Here is a 20952-nt window from a genome sequence, read left to right as displayed (position 1 = left end):
AGAGAAAAGATTTTGGCAGATGCAAAGCCATAATTAATGGAGGTGTTTATGTCGAGACCTCGACAACATGACTGCCAAAGTTGCATCTGAAATTTGAGATGCCCTGAAATAAAGATACACTCTGTGAGCATTTTCCAAATAGATCCAGTTCAGACAAGGACAAATGAGTAATGCTTGAACTAGTGGCAGAAAAAAAGATCAAGAATTAGTACGACTATGTGACAGTGACCCAGTCATGAGGAAATGCATAACTGAGGTAATGAACAGATCCAGGACCCAGTGCCTTTATTTCAGCCTTGCTTCCCAACACATATATAACCTGAGAGGAAGACTTTCCTACTCTTTGAAGAGTATGCAGCTTTGCATGGAAATACTTGGCCAGAAATAAAGATGGCCGCATATGTGTGTCTTAATTCTATTATATAGTTAATTGATTAAGAAAAAAACGAGGAATTATTGAAGCAGATAACAATTTAAAATAGTATTCTGTGACTGCGATGTTTTCTTTACATAAATCCTTAATGCGAAAGGCAGCAACGTTAGAAACTCTTCTATGCTGATCATTAAGCTAAGTGATAATCTTTATAATCCCTTGGAATATAAATTCTGTGAGACTCAGGGTGATAGGAAGCAGAGACGAAAAGAAACTCAAGTACTCTTTGCAGGCCTTGGCTTTTTACCATCTGCTTGTTGATTCATTGGTCCCATTTCTTTCTCATCTGTTTATTTGCATAGCGGCACCAGCTGCCCCCTCACATTTGAATTGCCTGACTTAATCAGACAGGCCCCTGATTGAGAACTGAATTACAAATTGGCAGATGAATACCAAATTGTTTTTAATATGACACAGAGTTCTGGGTGCTTTGTGCCCATGCTATAACTGTTTGCTGGCAGTTACAATAACCAGCAGCGTTCCTTTCATCTTGAAGAGAAAGGCAAAAGGCATTCAGAAGAAGCCTTTGAATTTTGTACTTAGAATTTCCACTCATCTGCCTAATGTTCTTTTTTTTAATTAGAAGGATACACATATGACTTAATTAATCAAGCCTGTCTTCGGGAATTATGCGCTTATTAATGGTTTCTGCACTCAAGCACATTATTAAGGGATTTGTGCTAAGCACCTGACATAAAGCAGACTAATTTTGCTTGCTTTGCTTAATGTATTGAGAAACTGAGTGTTGATCAGATTTCAAAACATTCAAGCTATGAACTAATGTCCTATTTAGAGAGTTTAAAAATTCATTGCGTTGGCAATCTAGCTTTAAAATGTTTTCTTTACAAGGCACTTGGTAATGGGAAAAAAGAATAATGTGATGAGAGAAAATGCATTAAAAGGTAAAAGAGAAGGAAAGACTAGAGAGGAAAGCCCCTGAGGGCAGAACAAGGCCTTTAGAAGTTGAATTTGTGGTCCTTGCTTTGGTCTTCCCATGGTGTTTGGTGACTACCTCTGAAGGGATCTTGCAAAGCGCCCGCCACTGGGCATATGAATGGCTGAAATGGTTGGATTGCACCTATTATATCATACAAACCTTGTTAGAGGACTGAGTATGTTAATCCATATTCAAATGTCTCATCTAATTGTATCCTGAGCTCCTTAAATTACTGACCATTTTTATTCATAACAGTGATTAAAAAATATGTTACCTGGTATGGTCAGTACCATTATTAAAAAAAAAACGTATGTTGAACCAGGAATTCCTCCACATAGACCATCAAAATTTACATCAAATTCTCATTTTCATGGTTTTAGTAACTGAATAATAACACGAGAACTACATCATAGAATTCTCTCTGTGTTTCTACAGTAAAAAGAAATTGGTTGACCACATGGAGAACAAGCTTTATGAATTTAGGATATTTTCTAAGTTGTCTCATTTACAGCAGACAGTGGCTGGATGATGTCATGGAAAGGTAGCTCTCTGAGAGCTGCAACTATTAAAATCCTGCTCTTCAGCATTGTTCTAGGAAAGCAGAAAACACAGAGCATCTCTGAGTTCAGTGTACCATGGCGGTTAAGAGAAAGGCTTCTTGAGCCAAATGGCTGGCCCAGATTGGAATCTTGGCTCTCCCACCTAGTAGTTTAACAACAATGTACAACTCATGTAGCTTCTCTAAACTTACCTCTAAAATGTGGACAATAATAATATCTACTATTTAGATTTGTTGTGATGATTGAATAAGATAAGACCAGTAAACATTCAAAGTATGTTCACATTATTATTATTTACTTACTAGAGGTCCGATGCATGAAATACGTATAAGGGCCTTGGCCCCAGCCCCTGCCCGCCGCCGTTGCGGGGGGCCTCTGCCACCTCTGCCTCGGCCCCTGCCCACTGAGGCTTTGTCCAGAAGGAAGGACGTCTGGAAGGACATCAGTCTAATTAGCATATTATGCTTTTATTATTATAGATCAGCCATGCACTATGAAATTTATTAGCTTAAACTATACCCCTTTTGAAACAAAAGAGAAAAACACGATCACACCTTATCATGAAAAGATTAGTTGAAAGAATAATTTACTTTTACTAGCTTTTCTTAATTTTCAATGATTCCTTAATGTAGTTTAGCTGCTGTAGACATTGCTACAGCAATTAAGTTGCTCTCAAGATTGAAAGCTGGTCTGGTGGTCCATGGGACACTTTTTAGAACTTATTTTACTTGGTTTTTGTATCTGGATCTCTGAACGGACAAGGATGGTGTCAGACTGGTGTAACTGAGAGCTAATGCATTCATCATTGTGAGAGAGGCACTGTAGAGAAACGAATAGACAGCCTGGTATGGAGTCTGGGCTGCCCCATCTTATTTAAGATGAATTCTGGAATGGTAGACAACATTCTCCCTTTCTGCTGAAAATCTTCTGTGGGCTGTCTCAGTGCTTTAAGTTCCCACTATGTCAATGTGGGTTCTGGCAGGGAAATAAGCACTCTGAAGGAAATCAATTTATGGCTTGATCAGCTATTATTAGTTCTTAAAAGAGCTAAGTGATGGTTCAGATAGAAGGGCACATAAAAAAAGATAGATTTTGAATAATTAAGGAATTGGTGTATTGGAATTACTGGAGTATATTTCCGGTAGTGAAATATCAATATGAAGCAAGGATACTGGGGAGCATAATTAGAGAAGTAAATTATTTTATATATTTTTACCCTGTCATCTATCCTATCTAATAATAGAAAAATATGCAAATTGACCGTACCTTCGCTATGCCCATGATTGGCCAGGAGGCGCGGGGGGGGGCGGGACTCGGGGTGGCCGGGGTAGCTGATTGGGCGGGCGGGACGATGAGCTTCGTTGCCAGCAGTGGCACGAGCTCAGCGTCTGCGCCATGGCTGTGCTGCGGCACAGAAAGGGCCTCTGGGGCAGTGAGCTGACGTCCCGCCGCGCAGACCATCAAAAGCGGGGGAGCTGGGTGCCTGTCCGCTCAGGCAGCAGGCCTTTCAGAAGCCTCTACCACGCTGGAGGCTTCTGAAAGGCCTGGTGCACCAGCGATCAAAAGGAAAGCGTGGGAACTGGGTGCCTGTCCACTCAGGCACCAGGCCTTTCAGAAGCCTCTGCCACACCGGAGGCTTCTGAAAGGCCTGGTGCGATTGAAAGGAAAGCGTGGGAGCTGGATGCCTTTCCGCTCAGGCACCAGGCCTTTCAGAAGCCTCCGGCGCCTGGTGCACCAGCGGACAGGCACCCAGCTCCCCATGATCGAAAGTGAAAGCGTGTAGGGGACCCTACACGTGCATGATTCAATCATGCACTGGGCCTCTAGTATATATATAAAAGCCTAAGTGACCATCTGACTGTTCAACCCTCTGACTGGTAGCTATGACATGCAATGACCACCAGGGGGCAGACGCTCCAACCAGTAGCTATGACGCACACTGACCACCAAGGGACAGACACTCAACGCAGGAGCTCCCGAGCTGTGGTGACTTGGCAGCTGCAGTTCTCTGGTGATGCATTCAGAACCAGAGAGGAGGGAGCCCGATTCCAGGGTGCATCACCCAAGAACCACCCTGTCGCAATCCGGGACCCCTTGGGGGATGTTGGAGAGCTGGTTTTGGTCCGATCCCCGCAGGCCAGGCCAGTGAATCCATGCACTGGGCCTCTAGTCTATAATAATAAAAGGGTAATATGCTAATTAGACCAGACAGCTGAACGACCTTCTGGACGTCATTCTGGACGTCCTTCCAGATGAAGCCGCAGTGGCGGGGGCCAAGGCAGAGGCAGTTAGGGGCGATCAGGCAGGCAGGCAGTGGTTAGGGGCAATCAGGCAGGCAGACAGAGTGGTTAGGAGCGATCAGGCAGGGAGGCGAGTGGTTAGTGGCAATGAAGCAGGCAGGCAGAGGCAGTTAGGGGCAATGAGGCAGGCAGGCGAGTGGTTAGGGGCAATCAGGCAGGCAAGCAGTTAAGGACCAGTGGTCCTGGATTGCAAGAGGGTGCAGGCCAGGCTGAAGGACCCCCCACACACACACTCTGTGCAAGAATTTCATGCACCGGGCCTCTAGTTTAATAATAACAAGAAAAATGGAAACCACCACGTTGCCACCACTGCTTATTGAAATCTTTCTATATGCCAGGTACCTTACCAAATGTATTACAACCACAACTGAATTTAATCCTCACAACCACCCCAGAAATTAAATACAATTAATGCCCTTTCAAAAAAAAATACACCTAAAGATATAAGATATTAAGCAATTGGCTGAAGTTCATGAAACAAGTACTTTTTGAGTGATATTATATGACAGGCGTGGTTCTACCTTTGGGATATAACAGTGAGCAAAACCTGCTCCTGTGGGGCTTATATTCTACTGCGTAAGGTAAAGAAAAGTTTTCATAGCATTTGGAAAAGACCAGTTGTTCATAGCATTAGACCAGCTTTAAATGAGTTCAGTTGATTTAAAACAACTTGATTCAGTAAACATACTTTGGCAAACCAACCTGATATAGCTTCTCCTTTCTGAAAATGAGGCCATCATAAACAGACCCTGAGTCCCTATTAAACACACCCTGAGTCCCAACTAAACACAATCTCACATGAGTACCTATGCTTTTATAGATGACTAGAGGACTGGTGCACGAGATTCGTGCACTTGGGGGGTTCCTTAGCCCGGCCTGCGCCCTCTAGCAGTTTGGAACCCCTCGGGGGATGTCCGTCTGCTGGCTTAGGCCTGATCTCCTTGAAAATCAGGCCTAAGCTGGCAGTCAGACATTCCTCTTGCAGTCAGGGGCTCTTGAAGTCTGAGACCCCTCACTCCTTACTGCCTGCCTGCAGCGGAGGCGGGAGAGGCTCCCGCCACCACCGCTGTGCTTGCCAGCCGTGAGCCCCGGTGGCTTCTGGCTCAGCGGCGCTCCCCCTATGGGAGCACACTGACCAAAAGGGGGTAGCTCCTGCATTGAGCATCTGTTCCCTGGTGGTCAGTACGTGTCATAGCGACTGGTCGACTGATCGTTTGGTCAACTGGTCATAACAGTCACTTAGGCTTTTATATATATAGATGTCAACTCCTGTACACATCTGCGAATCTGCCAATTCCTGAACTGCACAGTTAAAAAAATTCCCACCTAAAATCAGTAGTGTGATTTACAGAGGGAGATTAGGCCTAGTAAATCTATCTTGTTTTCAGGAAAGGAATAATTACATTGCTGACCAAGAAGGCAGACATATAGATGTTGTCCTTAAATCCTGGTTTAGAGCTGCAATAAGAGCCACGATGAAAGATTTTTTTTCTTGAGGTCAAGAAAAGTAAATACTTATTGTGGAATTTAGAAATCTTTAAAGATAATTATACATACCAGATTCTACATAACAAATTTATTTCAGGTAGTCAATTTGTTAGCCTCTTATCACGGGAAAATGGTTAAAAGAAGCATGAAGGGAAAGACTAGGAGAAGATTTAAGTAACCAAGCTGTGCATAATTAAAAGTCTGCCTTTGAGAAGGAAAATATAAAATGCATTAAATAAGTAAATTTTAGAAGCCTCTTCCTCAAGTAATGATGAGTTAAAAATGTAGAATTTCAAATAAAATATAGACAAACTAATAGGTGATTTTAAAATGGACTGAGCCATAAATAGAAAAAGTAAGTTGGAATTGGAAATTGCCAATTTTGAAGATCTCTAAAGTGCGATAAGCAGTTTAAAAAATAGCAACAAAGCAAACAATCTAGAAATAAAAATAAAGTCTGGGCTCTTTAGGTAAAACCTGAAATGAAAATAAGAACAAAAAGTCTAAGAATCAAGAGCTCATAAATAAGGACACCTATAAGATGTTGCAAGGAAACAGGTCATTGGAAGAGCCAATGTCCCTTATTATTCAAGAAACAAAAAGGACAACTCTCAAAAGTATGTCCAGTGAAGCTACTTCAAGGGAAATATTAGTGCCCAACAATTCCCTGTCCTTCTTCTGAACTCACAAGGTGTATGATCTGGAAATATAAACCAACAATACTATAGTTTCTTGTTGACATGTTACACTCTAGTTATCATTATTCCCACTACCATAGACTATCAGTCCCCTTAGAATATTGAAACCACTCAAATAGTTGGAATTTATAACAATCCTAAGCTTTTCCCATGTCTGAATTTTTAAATATTGCTTTGGGACCATTGTCAGAACACACTTTTCTTCTCTATCACTCACCCCTACATATGTAGGAGAGATTTACTTTGCAAATGGAACTGCTAGACAGAATGTACCACAAGAAGAATTTTTTTTTGTAAAAGAAACAGACAATTTCTCCTCACATAATCAAATTATAGCTGATCTGGATTTACAGATAATATATCACATTATGTATGATTTAGAAAATAGCTGAGAATTAGCTATGGTTCTAGGATAGCTATGGGAAAAATACTCTATAATTGGAGCTCAACTCAGATGAGTTCAGATTGATTCTTTTAACCCTTTACCTACAAATTATCCAATATAACCCTTAAAACTGAAGCCACGGAGGGATGTAGGCCATTTGTGAGCTGCTTACTAGACAAAGGACTGATATTAATTGCATCAGTTCTTATCACCCTCAAAACTATGGAAAGGTGGAAAGGACAAATGTAATATTAAAACTGAAATTATCTAAACTATTGGATATTCTTGAACTCCTATGGCCTAAAATAATATCCTTAACTCTTAGTCCTGTACTCTTTCCTTTTAGGAACTTATATATTGTCTTTCTCTGAACTAGTCACTGGCAGGCTCATGTGACTGGAAATATCTCCTTTCATTTTTTTTTTATTGTGGTAAATTTATATGACATGATGTTTACATTCAACCATTTTTAAGTGTACAATTCAAAAGGGTGCCAAGAATTATAAGCGAATACTATGAATAGTTTTATGCTAAATAATTAGATAACCTAGATTAAATGAACCGATTCATAGAAACATAAACAACTGAAACTGACTCTAGAATCTGAATAAAGCTATATCAAGTAAAAAGATTGAGACCTATGGAAAGAGCATTGCACTCAGAGGGAATAGCAAAGCCCTCAGTGGAGAGAGTACCTGGTTTTTTCAGAGAATGGCAGGGAGGTTGGATGCCACAGGGCGAGTGAATGAAATTATGGTAGGAGATAAAGTCAGAGTAGATAATGAGGTAAAGTATTAGCTAGGTTAAGTTTCTGTAGCATTTTTAACTTTAAATCCTAGTGCATTAATAAAACTGTTGCTTCTATTTTGGGTTGACAGGGACTCTGCTCCAAGTAGTTTCTTTTTTTAAATTTTTTAAATTTTTTTTTCATTTCAATAAATCTTTATTGTTCAGATTATTACAGTTGTTCCTCTTTTTTCCTCCCATAGCTCCCCTCCACCCAGTTCCCACCCCACCCTCTGCCCTTACCCCCCCTCCACCACTGTCCTCATCCATAGGTATACGATTTTTGTCCAGTCTCTTCCCGCACCCGCACACCCCTTTCCCTCAGAGGATTGTCAGTCCACTCGCTTTCTATGCCCCTGATTCTATTATATTCACCAGTTTATTCTGTTCATCAGATTTTTTATTCACTTGATTTTTAGATTCACTTGTTGATAGATATGTATTTGTTGTTCATAATTTTTATCTTTACCTTTTTCTTCTTCTTCCTCTTCTTAAAGAATACCTTTCAGCATTCCATATAATACTGGTTTGGCAGTGATGAACTCCTTTAGCTTTTTCTTATCTGTGAAGCTCTTTGTCTGACCTTAAATTCTGAATGATAGCTTTGCTGGGTAGAGTAATCTTAGTTGTAGGTTCTTGCTATTCATCACTTTGAATATTTCTTGCCACTCCCATCTGGCCTACATAGTTTCTATTGAGAAATCAGCTGACAGTCGTATGGGTGCTCCCTTGTAGGTAATTAACTGTTTTTCTCTTGCTGCTTTTAATATTCTCTCTTTGTCTTTTGTCCTTGACATTTTAATTATGATGTGTCTTGGTGTGGTCCTCTTTGCATTCCTCTTGTTTGGGGTTCTCTGCACTTCCTGGACTTGTAAGTCTATTTGTTTCACCAGGTGGGAGAAGTTTTCTGTCATTATTTCTTCAAATAGGTTTCAGTATCTTGCTCTCTCTCTTCTTCTGGCACCCCCATAATTCGGATGTTGGTACACTTGAAGTTGTCCCAGAGGCTCCTTACACTATCTTCATATTTTTGGATTCTTTTTTTCTTTTTGCTTTTCCGGTTGGGTGTTTTTTGCTTCTTTGTTTTTCAAATCTTTGACTTGATTCTTGCAATCCTCTAGTCTGCTGTTGGATCTCTTTATATTATTTTTTATTTCAGTCAGTGTATGCTTAATTTCTAGTTGGTCCTTTTTCATATCCTCGAGGATCTCACTAAATTTATTGGCCTTTTCTAGGAAATTCTTGAAAAACCTTATAACCATAGTTTTGAACTCTATATCCAGTCGTTTGCTTTCCTCCATTTCTTTCATTTGTTACCTGTTTCTTTGTCTCCGCATTTTGGCTACTTCCCTGGGTTGATAGAGTGGCTTTGTATGCTAGGTGTCCTATAGGGCCTAGTGGCTCAGCCTCCCCAGTTACCTGAGGTGGACACTCTTGTGCACAGTCTTGTTGTAGTTAAGCCTTGATTGTTGTTGGTATCACTGGGAGGAATTGACCTCCAGGCCAATTGGTTGTGAGGATCAGCTGTGTCTATGATGGGAGAACTTCTGTGCTGGAGACACTCTTATGAGGCAAGACTTGCTTCAGTGGGGCTTTGGTGCTCACTGAGTCTGCCCCCTGAATGTGTCCCTTATGGATCTGAGGAGTTGTAATCTGGATGGTCCTACTCTGACCCCTGGGTACACTGGCTCTTGGATCGCCAAGGAGGTGCTAATTTAGCCTCTGTCTGAGGCCACCCAACAGGAGCTATGGAGAGAATTTCAGATTCTTCTTCTTTGTTTGGGTTTTGGAGGTGCCCAGATGAGGCCCAGCTGTGAAGCAATGCAAGCTGCTGTGGGGCCTTGGGCCTTCTTTTGGATGTTCTGGGTCTCACTTACTCAGCTGCAGTTTGTTAGGTAAGTTTAGATTTCAAAGGACCAGGCCATTCATATGCAAATGCCTTTCCGCACAGCTTGGATGGGTTGGAGTCTCAGGGCGGAGCAAACAGCAATGGCTTCCAGTCAGCCCTGCCCTAAGAGGCTTCTGGATCTTTGTGTCCCTTGGTAATCGCTGCAAGCACCTCTGAGAGAAAGCCGCCCTCGAGTTCCGCCCGCTGCCAGACAGTCCAGTTTCTCCCCGTAAGAGTCTGGGTCCCCAGAGTCTCACCAGGAACTGGAGTTCAGAGCAGTCGGGAGCTTTTGTCTCCCTCCTGCTTGAAAAAGACAGCCGTGTACTCAGTTGCTAGCCCTCTCCGCTCTCGTGCCTCTTTATCTCTGCCTTTACTTCCGCAGCTCTTGTGACTCTCAGTGTGCTTTTCTCTTCCCTTCTAGTTGTAGAATTTCCACTCAGCAGCCTTCCTGTGGTTCTGGATGATGTCCATTTTGTCTTTTAGTTGTAGTTTTGAAGTTGTTGTGCAAGGCAGCAGTTCAGGTTTACCTATGCCGCTACCTTGGTTTCTCTCCAAGTAGTTTCTTAACCCATTGCAGACCAGTAGTTTTATTGCTAGCTTTACCCAGTGGCCAGATAAGTTTCTGTTGAATGAGTACAAAAATGTTTTACATAAATGTTAAAGGCATGCTTTAAAATTAAATACCCATTGCATTTTGGAGTTCTTTATTGCATGTTCTTACAAGTTAATATCTTTTTAAAGTATGATACTTCGTAAAACACTATGTAATATGAAGTGAGAATTTTCATGATCCATTCGCAATGTGTTAAGTACCTAAAATAACAGATTTTCCCCATCTTGTCGTAGTTCTATTTAGAACACGTGGACTCCTTGATAATTACAGAAGAGGAGAAGATAGGCAGAGTATTGTACCATGTTCTTCTATATTTTGGCCCCAGGAAATTACAGAGTCTGAGGAATGTGGTGGAGCAGTGGACTTTTTACCAAGTATACCAGTTAATAATGCGGATTTTGTAATCAAAGAAAAACACAATAATTTCAAGAGAAACATCAAAAGTACTTTATTCAAAGTAATGTCCATCACTACCTACACATTTCCCCCATCTTTCAGGTAATTTGTGGATACCATCCCAATAGAACTTTTATTGTTTTGAGGCAAACCATTCAGAGGCCCAGTTTTTCACTTCTTCATACATTTTGAAGTGCTGCTCAGAAAGTGCGTGTGCCAGCAATCAGAACAAGTGGTAATCTGAAGGAGCAAGGTCTGGTGAATACAGAGGGTGGGTTAATACTTCCCAGGCAAGATCTTTTTTTTTTTTTAAATGTATTTTTATTCATTTCAGAGAGGAAGGGAGAGGGAGAGAGAGATAGAAGCATGAATGATAAGAGAGAATCATTGACCAGCAGCCTTCTGCACGCCCCCAACTGGGGATTGAGCCCGCCACCTGAGCATGTGCCCCTGACCGGAATCGAACCTGGGACCCTTCAGTCCACAGTCTGATGCTCTATCCACTGAGCCAAAACAGCTAGGGCCCAGGCAAGATCTTTTAACATGGCTTTAACTGGTTTTGAAGTGTGTGATGGTGCGTTATTATGAAGCAAAATTACTTTGCCATGTCTTCTGGCCCATTCTGGTCGTTTTACCATCAAAGCGTGGTTCAAATAGATTATTTGTTGTCGGTAGCGATCAGTATTAACAGTTTCACCTGGTTTTAGAAGCTCATAATACACCACACCTTCCTGATCCCACCAAATGCAGAGCATTGTCTTCTTTCCAAAGTGATTTGGCCTTGCAGTTGATGTTGATGGTTGACCTGGATGAACCCATGATTTTGTGCGTTTGGGATTCTCAAAATAAATCCACTTTCATCACCAGTCACAATTCGATGCAAAAAAGACTTCCTTTTGTGCCATTGAAGCAACATTTTACTGATGACTTTTCGGTTTTCCATTTGTCTTTCGTTCAGTTGATATGGCACCCATTTTCCTTCCTTTAAAATCTTTCCCATTGCTTGTAAATGATTGGAAATTATTTGCTGAGCAACGTTTAATCTTTCTGCAAGTTGTTTTTGAGTTTGACACACATATTTATACAATAATGCTTGTAATTGTTGGTCTTCAAACCTTTTCAGTTGACCTGGATGTTCTTCATCTTTCACATCGAAATCATCACTTTTAAAGCATTTATACCAGTGTTCACAAGTATCTTGAGATGGAACATGTTCACCATAAGCTTCCCGAAGTATACAATAACTTTCAGCTGCACTTTTCTTCAAAATAAAGTAATGAATTAAAATTTCCCGCAAATGCTCTTTTTTGGCACAAAATTTGACATTTTTAAGTGTAAAAATATCTATGATGTTAACACCTTCAGAAAATTTGACATATGAAGTTTTGAAGCTTGTTGTCAATACAACAAAATAGCATACATATCAAATCACATATATATCAACATATGTGTAACTCCATCTATTGAAAAAAAATCCACATTATTAACCAGTACACTAGTAGTGAGCCCCATTTTCATCACCATAGGAGGGTAGGGAGCAGGATCTTTGAAGGTCATTGCAAACAGTTAAGTGTGCTCAGCAGTTACTGGATGATTTTAATTTATACATCTTAACAGGATCACTCTGGCTCCCATGTTTTATGGAAAATAACAGAAGAAACTTAAGGGTGGAAGCAGAGAGACAGATAAGTGCAGAGCCTATTGCAATAACCTGGGCATAGGATGATCCCTGGGACCAGCATGGTAATGGTGGAGGTAATCAGAATTGGTTAGAGTCTTTGTATATTTGAGTATAAAGCAAATATCCTACCTAATAAAAGAGTAATATGCAAATTGACCCTAAATCCGCTACACCCACAAGCCACGCCCATAAGCCACACCCACCAGCCAATCAGGAGCAGATATGCAAATAAACCCAACCAAGATGGCTACAGCCACAGAGAGCAAGGTTTCCCAGGCAACGGAGGAAGCCAAGCTTTCCGCCTGCCCTTACCGGCCTAAGCCTCCACTCAAGCTACAAAGTCTCAATTATAGAAGGTAAACAAATCCAAACAGAAATGGCGGCAGCCACGGAGCTGGAGAGAGCAGGCCAGGGTTGCCCCTGGCAACAGAGGAAGCCAAGCTTTCCACCTGCCCTGGCTGGCCTAGGCCTCCACTCCAGGCTACAAAGTTTCAATTATAGAAGGTGAATTAACCCCAACAGAAATGGCTGCCGGCCACGGAGTGAGCAGGAGGCGTGGCTCCACTCCAGGCTACAAAGTTTCAATTGTAGAAGGTAAATAAATTCCAGATACCAGGGCCTCTGCTTGGGTCGCCAGGGGGTGTGGCTGGCCTGAAAACCACCACAGGCCCCTTGCTCAGGCTGTGCCACGCCCCAAGGGAATCCCCATCCTGATCCAGGACACCCTTCAGGGCAAACCAGCTGGCCCCCACCTCTGCACCAGGCCTCTATCCTATCTAATAAAAGAGTAATATGCAGATTGACCATCACTCCAACACACAATATGGCTGCCCCCATGTGGTCAAAGATCCTGCCCCCATGTGGTCACAAGATGGCCACCACAAGATGGCCAGCAGGGGAGGGTAGTTGGGAGGCACCAGGCCTGCAAGGGAGGGCAGTTGAGAGGGACCAAGCCTGCAAGGGAGGGCAGTTGGAGGCGATCAACCCTGTAGGGGAGGGCAGTTAGGGGTGACCAGGCCAGCAGAGGAGGGAAGTTGGGGGCAAACAGACTGGCAGGGGAGCAGTTAGGCATCAGTCAGGCTGGCAGCAGAGTGGTTAGGGGTGATCAGGCTGGCAGGTAGAAGTAGTTAGGGGCAATCAGGAAGGCAGGCAGGCGAGTAGTTGGGAGCCAGCAGTCCTGGATTGTGAGAGGGCATCCCTCGAGTGGTCCCAGATTGGAGAGGGTACAGGCTGGGCTGAGGGACACCCCTCCCTCCGTGCATGAATTTCGTGCACCGGGCCTCTGGTATTCTATTAATTAGCTAAATGCCATGCATAAGAGAAAGAGAAGAGTTAAGTATAGTTTTGTTTTGGTTTTTATCTTGAGCTAGTGTAAGGCTAGAGGTGCTGTTTTTGAGATGAGGGAAACTATGGGAGGAGCAGATTTTAGGGGAAAAATACCAGAAGTTTCATTTTTGACATGTAAATCTGGGATGCCTATTATATATTCCAATTAAGTTATGCAATAAATGGTTGGATATGAATTTGGGGTGTGGAGGAGCTTTTAGTAGAGATAAATTATTGGCATTATTAAGCATTAGAATTTGAATTTGGATCCACTCTAAAGCCCAGTCTCTTAACTGCCTTTATGATTGCTTGGAAAACTAAGGGAGGAAAAGTTTGCTAAATCATAAACTTAATAAAAATATAATTCATGTTATTCTATAACTAGCCTGAATGCACACTTACTTTATCTGAAGTAATATTACAATATCAGCTAACAAACAGTAAGCTCTGCTTTGTGGTCAGTTTTGGTTAGGCAGTGATGCCTCACATATGACAACCTGCATATTTTATTTTTAATCTTTTGTGATTAGGGAATCAAGTAAAGAATGTTTTTCTTATTATTCTTGATGGCAAAAAGTAATTTCTGGGGTCTTAAATACAAATTTTTGGCCAATCACTTATAAAAGAAGAAACTCTACTATCAGATTCTACAATCACATCTGTTTATTTAAATAAACTTTCTATTTTAAAAAACAATTTCCTCTTAATAGTTAAGGTTCAGAACTCCTCTTTGATATGAAATGAAGTTCTGTATGGTGTGGCAAGAATTATTTAAATAGTTATTTGCTTTTTATTCAATAGCAATACTCTTTTTTAAAAAAATTATCTTTATTGTTAAAAGTGTTACAGGCCTTCCTTCCCCAGGCTGCTGGCACTGGCTTCCCTTCGGCACCCAGGACCCGGGCTTCCCTCGCAGCCCCGGCTTTGTCCGGAATGTTATCCAGAAGGACGTCTGGTCTAATTAGCATATTATGCTTTTATTATTATAGATAGTACTCCATTTTGTAAATGTACCACATCTTTTTTATTCACTCATTTTTGGGCACTTGGGCTGTTTCTAAATCTTAGCTATTGTAAATTGTGCTACTATGAACATAGGGGTGCATGTATTCTTTCTGATTGGTGTTTTGGGATTCTTAGGATATATTCCTAGAAGTGGGATCACAGTGTCAAATGGCAGATCCATTTTTAATTTTTTGAGGAAACTCCATACTGTTTTCCATAGTGGCTGCACCAGTCTGCATTCCCACCAGCAGTGTAACAGAGTTCCCTTTTCCTCATCAGCACTATCTCTTAACAGCGGGAAGCAAACAAACAAAAATCCATTGATAATAAGTAAATATCAGACATTATTTTACCTGTTATAGAAAAGTATATTCACTTGGAAGTGATATCAAGGGATGCCTGTCAATAGCTGTCAAACATTTTATGGACAGTAGTCATGAAACTTAAATTTTCATAACAGCAGAATTATTATGTAAAGACCAACCAAAAATAGGGCTATAATTCCTCTAGTCTATATCATAAGAAATCTTTTGCAAGACATATACTTACAAGATGATTAGAATTTTTACCATGACACAAAATTGATGATTCATAAATTATACATGTGTCTACATTGTTACAAAATTGTGCTATACTTTTATGTGCTTAATGTATTCTCAGTGTCCATAACTTATGTTTCATTTTTAAAAGCATCTAAGATTTCAAAAAAAAAAAAGCCAAGCATACCCAATATTCCTAGAGAGTTCATACGTATCCACTTATATCTGCAATTAAAGAGGTGATAGCAAATGGAAACAAACAATAAAAGAAAGTTACAGTTTTTATTTCTTTCAAGCCCAACTATTTACCCAGGTAAGGGCTTTGCATAGCAGCAAGAATTGAATTCACTGGGCCTACATACTGTGAAATTTAGGATTGGAAATGAATTTAGAAAGATACCTGCTTTCAAGCGAATAAGATCCCTTTACTGTTCTGAACTGATAGTTTTTTTCTGGCTGGCATCTTCACCCAGTTTTCCCCCTGAGGACATACTTCCTGTTCCCTCATGCTGAAAAAGGAGAGTGAATGGCCAATTCATAATCTATTTAACATTCCTGTTTGTTTTGAGAATCTGCTGAAAAAGTATACATCATTAAAGATATATTTTTTTATGAGTAATATCAGGGTTTATATCTACAGATCTAAAGTTTCAACCTCAAGTAAATCACATTTGTTTTTGGACAGATGCTGCATCATTATTGTATTACTAGAGGCCCGGTGCATGAAAATTCATGCACTGGAGTGGGGGGTCCCTCAGCCTGGCCTGCCCCCTCTCACAGTCTGGGAGCCCTCAGGGGTGGGAAGCAACCTGGCAATCAGGGAAAGGAGATGCCCCATCACACTTCTGCTGCTGCCACTGCTGGCAGCGCAAGCCTCAGCCGGCCCTGGTTACTTGAGCCTTGGGCAGCCCTGGGTGGCTCTGGGTGGCTGGGCAGCCACCATCCAAGGCTTGCCTGCGCCTTGGACGTCAGCTGGGCAGCCGCCATCCAAGGCTTGCCTGTGCCTTGGGCCAGCCCTGGGTGGCTGGGGGGCTGAGGGGACTGGTGGACTCCGGAGGAGCGCCTTGCCACCCCGGCGGGGCTGAGGGGACTGGACACCACCATCTTGTGGCTGTGGGCACCACCATCTTTGAGGGCGGGGCAGTCAATTAGCATATTCCCTCCTTATTAGATAGGATTTAGGAGGCAGAAACGGATCTAAAAGGAATTATTTAAAACAAAAGCACAAAAATCTTAACTTTTATGATATACTAGTGGCCTGGTGTATGGATTCGTGCACATTTAAAGGAAATTAATTAGAAGAAATATATATATATATAAATATATATATATATATACATATATGTATATATATATTTTCTCACATAAGGAAGCATTTACTTGAGGTTTAACATGAAATCATACAAACAAAATTGGTATAAACACAAATCCACATTGAATCATAACAAAGATAGCAAAAGACAAAGTAAAAACAAAGAAAAACTAATTGGCAGCTATATACAGTTGAACACAGTTGTGTCTTGTACACTAGAAAGTCTTTTACAAAATAATCATGTTAGAGAAAGAGAAGACCGATCAGTCTTCAATGTCGTCCTGCCAGATGGGTTACTTTAGCACTCTCCTTCTGTTTTCTCCAATGTCCTCCTCTAGTGCTGATAATTGTTTTGGTGATTGCCTCTCCCTGGAGACGCCTTGCCATAAGTGCTCTCTTGACCACTGTAGTCTGCATATCCCTGTCCATATCCATAGTCCCATAGTTATACCCAGTATAATCATATCCACCATAGCCACTATAGTTTTGATCACCACCATAGGCACTATTGTAATATCCTTGATCATAATAATTATTAAATCCTTGGTTCCAATTTTGGCCCTGACCTCAGCCTCGAACCCTAGTACCACCTCTTCCATCAGCTGCAGCACCTCTTCCTCCCTTTTGTTGTTGCTGTTGCTGCCTATATACCTCTTTGGATTGGGCAACTTTTATTTCACACTTCCCAGAACCTATTTGATGATATCTGCTTTCTAACAATTTCTTTACTGGCTCCTCAATTGTATATGTGATAAAACAAAAACCTCTTCTCTCATTTGTTTTTGTATCCATGGGAAGTTCAATATTTTCAGTCTCTCCAAAGGCTCCAAAATATTCTTTAATTTGTTCTTCAGGAGTATCTGAGCTCAGTCCACCCACAAAAACCTTTTTGTGGGGTTCCTTCCCTTTTAAAGCTTTGGCCCTTTTAGGGGTCTATGAGTTTGCCATTCAGTTTGTGTTCCTTCAGTTCCAAAACCTTACCAACACTAGCAGCATCTTTGAAAAGCACAAATCCAGATCCTCTTGATCGCCCAGTGACTGGATCTGTTTTAATTGTGCAGTCTACAACTTCCCCAAAATCGAGACAAATATTCAGTCAAATCTTTCTTGCTTGTATCCCAGCTCAAGCCTCCAATAAACATTTTACCATCATCCTTCTAATTCTTGCTCGCGTTGATCTTGGATCCCTCTGCGAAGTCCTCCACGTTGCTGTACTCATTCATGTCCTCCATGATAGCGGCCTTGTCAGCCTGTGGGTGCTGGTACGGAGTTTGGGTCACAGCAGTAGTGGCAGAGCATTGAATGGAGCCGGATTTAAACTGGCAGCGGAAGAGCTAGAAGAAATATTTTAATATCGCTATTCTCCCTTTCTCTATAATAGAAGTGTCAATCAAATTCACGATCGACAATGACAGATCGAAACACACCCGTGAGATTGGCGCCAGTGAGAGCTTTATTAATATATGTATTGTGCCTGCGCGAGTAAACTTAGCTTTCATAGGTATAAAATAAACTTACTTAATTAGACATGCTTTCTGATTTAGCTAAACATTTTCCAGCCCAGTGAAGCACCCCAACTTTTCTTTCAGGTAATTGTCAGCAACACTGCAGTAAATATCAACACAAAGCAGATTATTATTATAGATCATGCAGGGAGAACAAAGAGTAAAATATTTAACTGCAGCAGTGTTTGACTATATTCTGCACAGTGAGAAAACCTGAAGTCATTTTCAAGGTCCACCATTTATTTCTTCTTCTCAGTCGGGTCAAGTTTTTAAGCTTTCTAAATCTCCATTTTCCGGCCAATGAAAAGAAAATAGGGTTCTACCGAGTCTCCTATCTACCTACTCCAGGACTTCTGTGAGGATCAAATGAGATGAGGCACAGGAAAATGCTTCACAGACATTTGGTTACAGTGTAAAATATTTCCACCTGGCTATAAAGCAAGTTATGTTCCTGGGCTGAAGAAACTCCAAGGAGGCTAGTCTTTAGGGAGAGGATGGGTGTTGCTACGTGATGTCATTGCCTGGCGGCCCACAGCCACCGTTTCGGAGCTGAGCTGGGCTGTGGGCCACATTTTGTGACATGGGGTCTCAGCAACGTCAGCTGCAATTTGGTGGGCTGTCACTCCAGGGTGGTGGCCGGGCCTGTGTCCCACTTGGGGGAAGCCGAGTGTTGCTTTGTGGGTGCCAGGTCTGCAGTGCCATTTCTCTGTAAATGGCCAGTGCGTGTCATGGCAGCTCCTGGGTTCAGCATCTGGTCCCTGGTGGTCAGTGTGAATCATAGCGACCAGTTGGATGGTTGGACACTTAGCATATTAGCCTTTTATATACAGGTATATAGATATGAAGGTAATTTCATTATATATAAAATTTCACTACATTTATATAAAATCTTATTTTATGTATATGATTTCAATGCACTGTAGGTTTCAGTGAGGTCAAAGAATTGTAGCTGGAGGGTCATTGGGCAGGTGCAGTAGAAGTACGGATTATGGTGGACATAGTGGGTATTTGACATAGATGTTTTGAAGGTGGTAATGAAAGGTCTAGGGTTTATTTGTGAAATGATAGGATGAAGAGGAGTGAAGGATACTAATGTTTTAGGTGAGAAATTCAAGAAACTGAGGTCAGACTAGCATCTGGTTTATCCACATAGATGTTGAAGCAACTGAGAGTGATAACAGGTGTAGTGGTTGAGAGCTGGAGGAATGACAAGATGGCAACTTCAGGTGAGGTAGTGGGCAGTTCAGCCAAGTAGTACAGGCTTCAAAGAGCTGTGTTTTTTGTTTGTTTTGATGGGGGTGGGGGGAGGCGAGAAATAGTTTGAAAATGGCAATGGGGAGCAAAAAGAACAACTACTAAATTTCTTATGGCCAAAGGATATTGGTTATGCAAGTAAGATATTTCTACTTAAGAGTAAGGTTTTTATGGAATGGTCAGATTTCAGTTAACAAAGCATCAACTAACATTTATTTAGTAGTTAAGACCTGTTAAGCATTATTCTAAATATTTTATAAGAAGATTAAAGACATGATCAGTGAAGGTTTAGAATGGAGGAAATTTGCAGACCTCAATTTAGGACTCTCAAATGGCTGGGTGAAAAGGTTTGAAAGGGAGGGAAGGGTGATTAGATCATGGTGGGGGTTGTATGCCTCCATTTGGGGATGAAAGCCCTTATGACCAGTACTCGCTACTCAAAGTGACATTCATAGCACTGCAGAGTCAACATTACCTATGAAATGATTAGAAATGCAGAATTTCATGTCCTATTCCAGACTGACTGAATCAGAAGCTGCATTCTAACATGTAACCCCACATGATGGATATGCACATTAAAATTTGAGAGGAGCTGCTTTAGAGGACTACTGGGGCCTTTCAATTAAGATGCATAACCTAATAAGAATAGGAACATAGAAGATGAGAGTTTAGAGGGAATATGACTATACATATTCCAATTTAAAAAACTTGTAAGTAACTCTCTGTGTACATGATGTTAATAAGTGCAGGGAATGTAACAAAGGCATAATTGAAACACTGCAGTGAATTGAATTGAATGTAGGCTGCTACTCTAATGAAACTGCTGATTCACAGGTAATTGGCATTATATGGACATCTTCTTCCCAACCACAGCAATTGCTTGTTTTGTGGTTTGAGTGAATGTGTTTGGCTTGAGTAGAAATTTCCAAGGTAAGAAAGTTGCCAAGAAGCTGTGATAATAATGAAAGGCTTGAAAATATTATGATAAACATCATGTTATCTCTCTTCTCTACTTATCATTTAGACTCATTTTACATAGAGCCTCTCTGAGTGCCGAGAACAGAATAAGGATTTGCCTTAGATTAACTTTTGTTTTTAGGGTATCTAATATTTGGCTATTATGGGCACTGGCTGGGTATTTGCTTAGAAAAGTAAATAAAAGGAAATCTTTGAAAGTTTTTTTCTATGTCAAAAGCACACCTCAAAACTTTTATATGTAATCTTATAGCATAGCTGATAAAAATGAAATAATTCTGGCTTCATTGCAAGGAGATAACTAATGAGATATTATGGTGAAAGTTTTAAGATGAAGAGGGCAGATAAGCCCACTATTATATTAGAAAATTCTTTTAGCTCTTAGCATAGTGCCAAATGGATCTTTAATTACTTGGAAAATTACTAAAAATCATATAATCTTTGGTTATTTTGGATTATCATTGATTCAGGTTTTTCTAAGGGCAAGACAATTCAAGATTTGAAAAGTGACATATTTAATCAGAGGCTAATCCATTTTATGTAGGACTGAGTGAGAATGTAGAAGAATAGAAAATTTCCAGGTACTAATCAACAGTAGAATTTAAACTATTTTAAAATAGGTACAAGTGATTCAATGCCACAAGTATACTGCATTCCAAGAAAGAAACATTTATCAAAATAAAAACCCTAGTGATTATGAGACAAAAATAGTGTGGAAGTGCTAAAGTTTATGAGACAGAGTGTGATAGACTTACTACATCAACAATCCCAATTAATGGCTCCCCTGTATCATGATGTTTGTCCTGTATCTCTTTGGTCCCTCCTCCTCCAAATCTGTGTTTTGTTAAATGCACTGCTTTGGTCAGTGGAA

The 20952-nt window shown here is 40.9% G+C and overlaps 1 pseudogene; it reads right to left on the bottom strand.

The window, feature by feature from the left end:
- Window positions 1-16681: 16681 nt before the first annotated feature.
- LOC103286640 (heterogeneous nuclear ribonucleoprotein D-like) lies at window positions 16682-17594 on the bottom strand (annotated as a pseudogene).
- Between the last annotated feature and the right edge of the window lie 3358 nt (window positions 17595-20952).

The sequence above is a fragment of the Eptesicus fuscus genome, chromosome 15 (assembly GCF_027574615.1).
Source record: "Eptesicus fuscus isolate TK198812 chromosome 15, DD_ASM_mEF_20220401, whole genome shotgun sequence".
NCBI lineage: Eukaryota > Metazoa > Chordata > Mammalia > Chiroptera > Vespertilionidae > Eptesicus > Eptesicus fuscus.
This window is presented reverse-complemented; position numbering and strand designations above follow the sequence as displayed.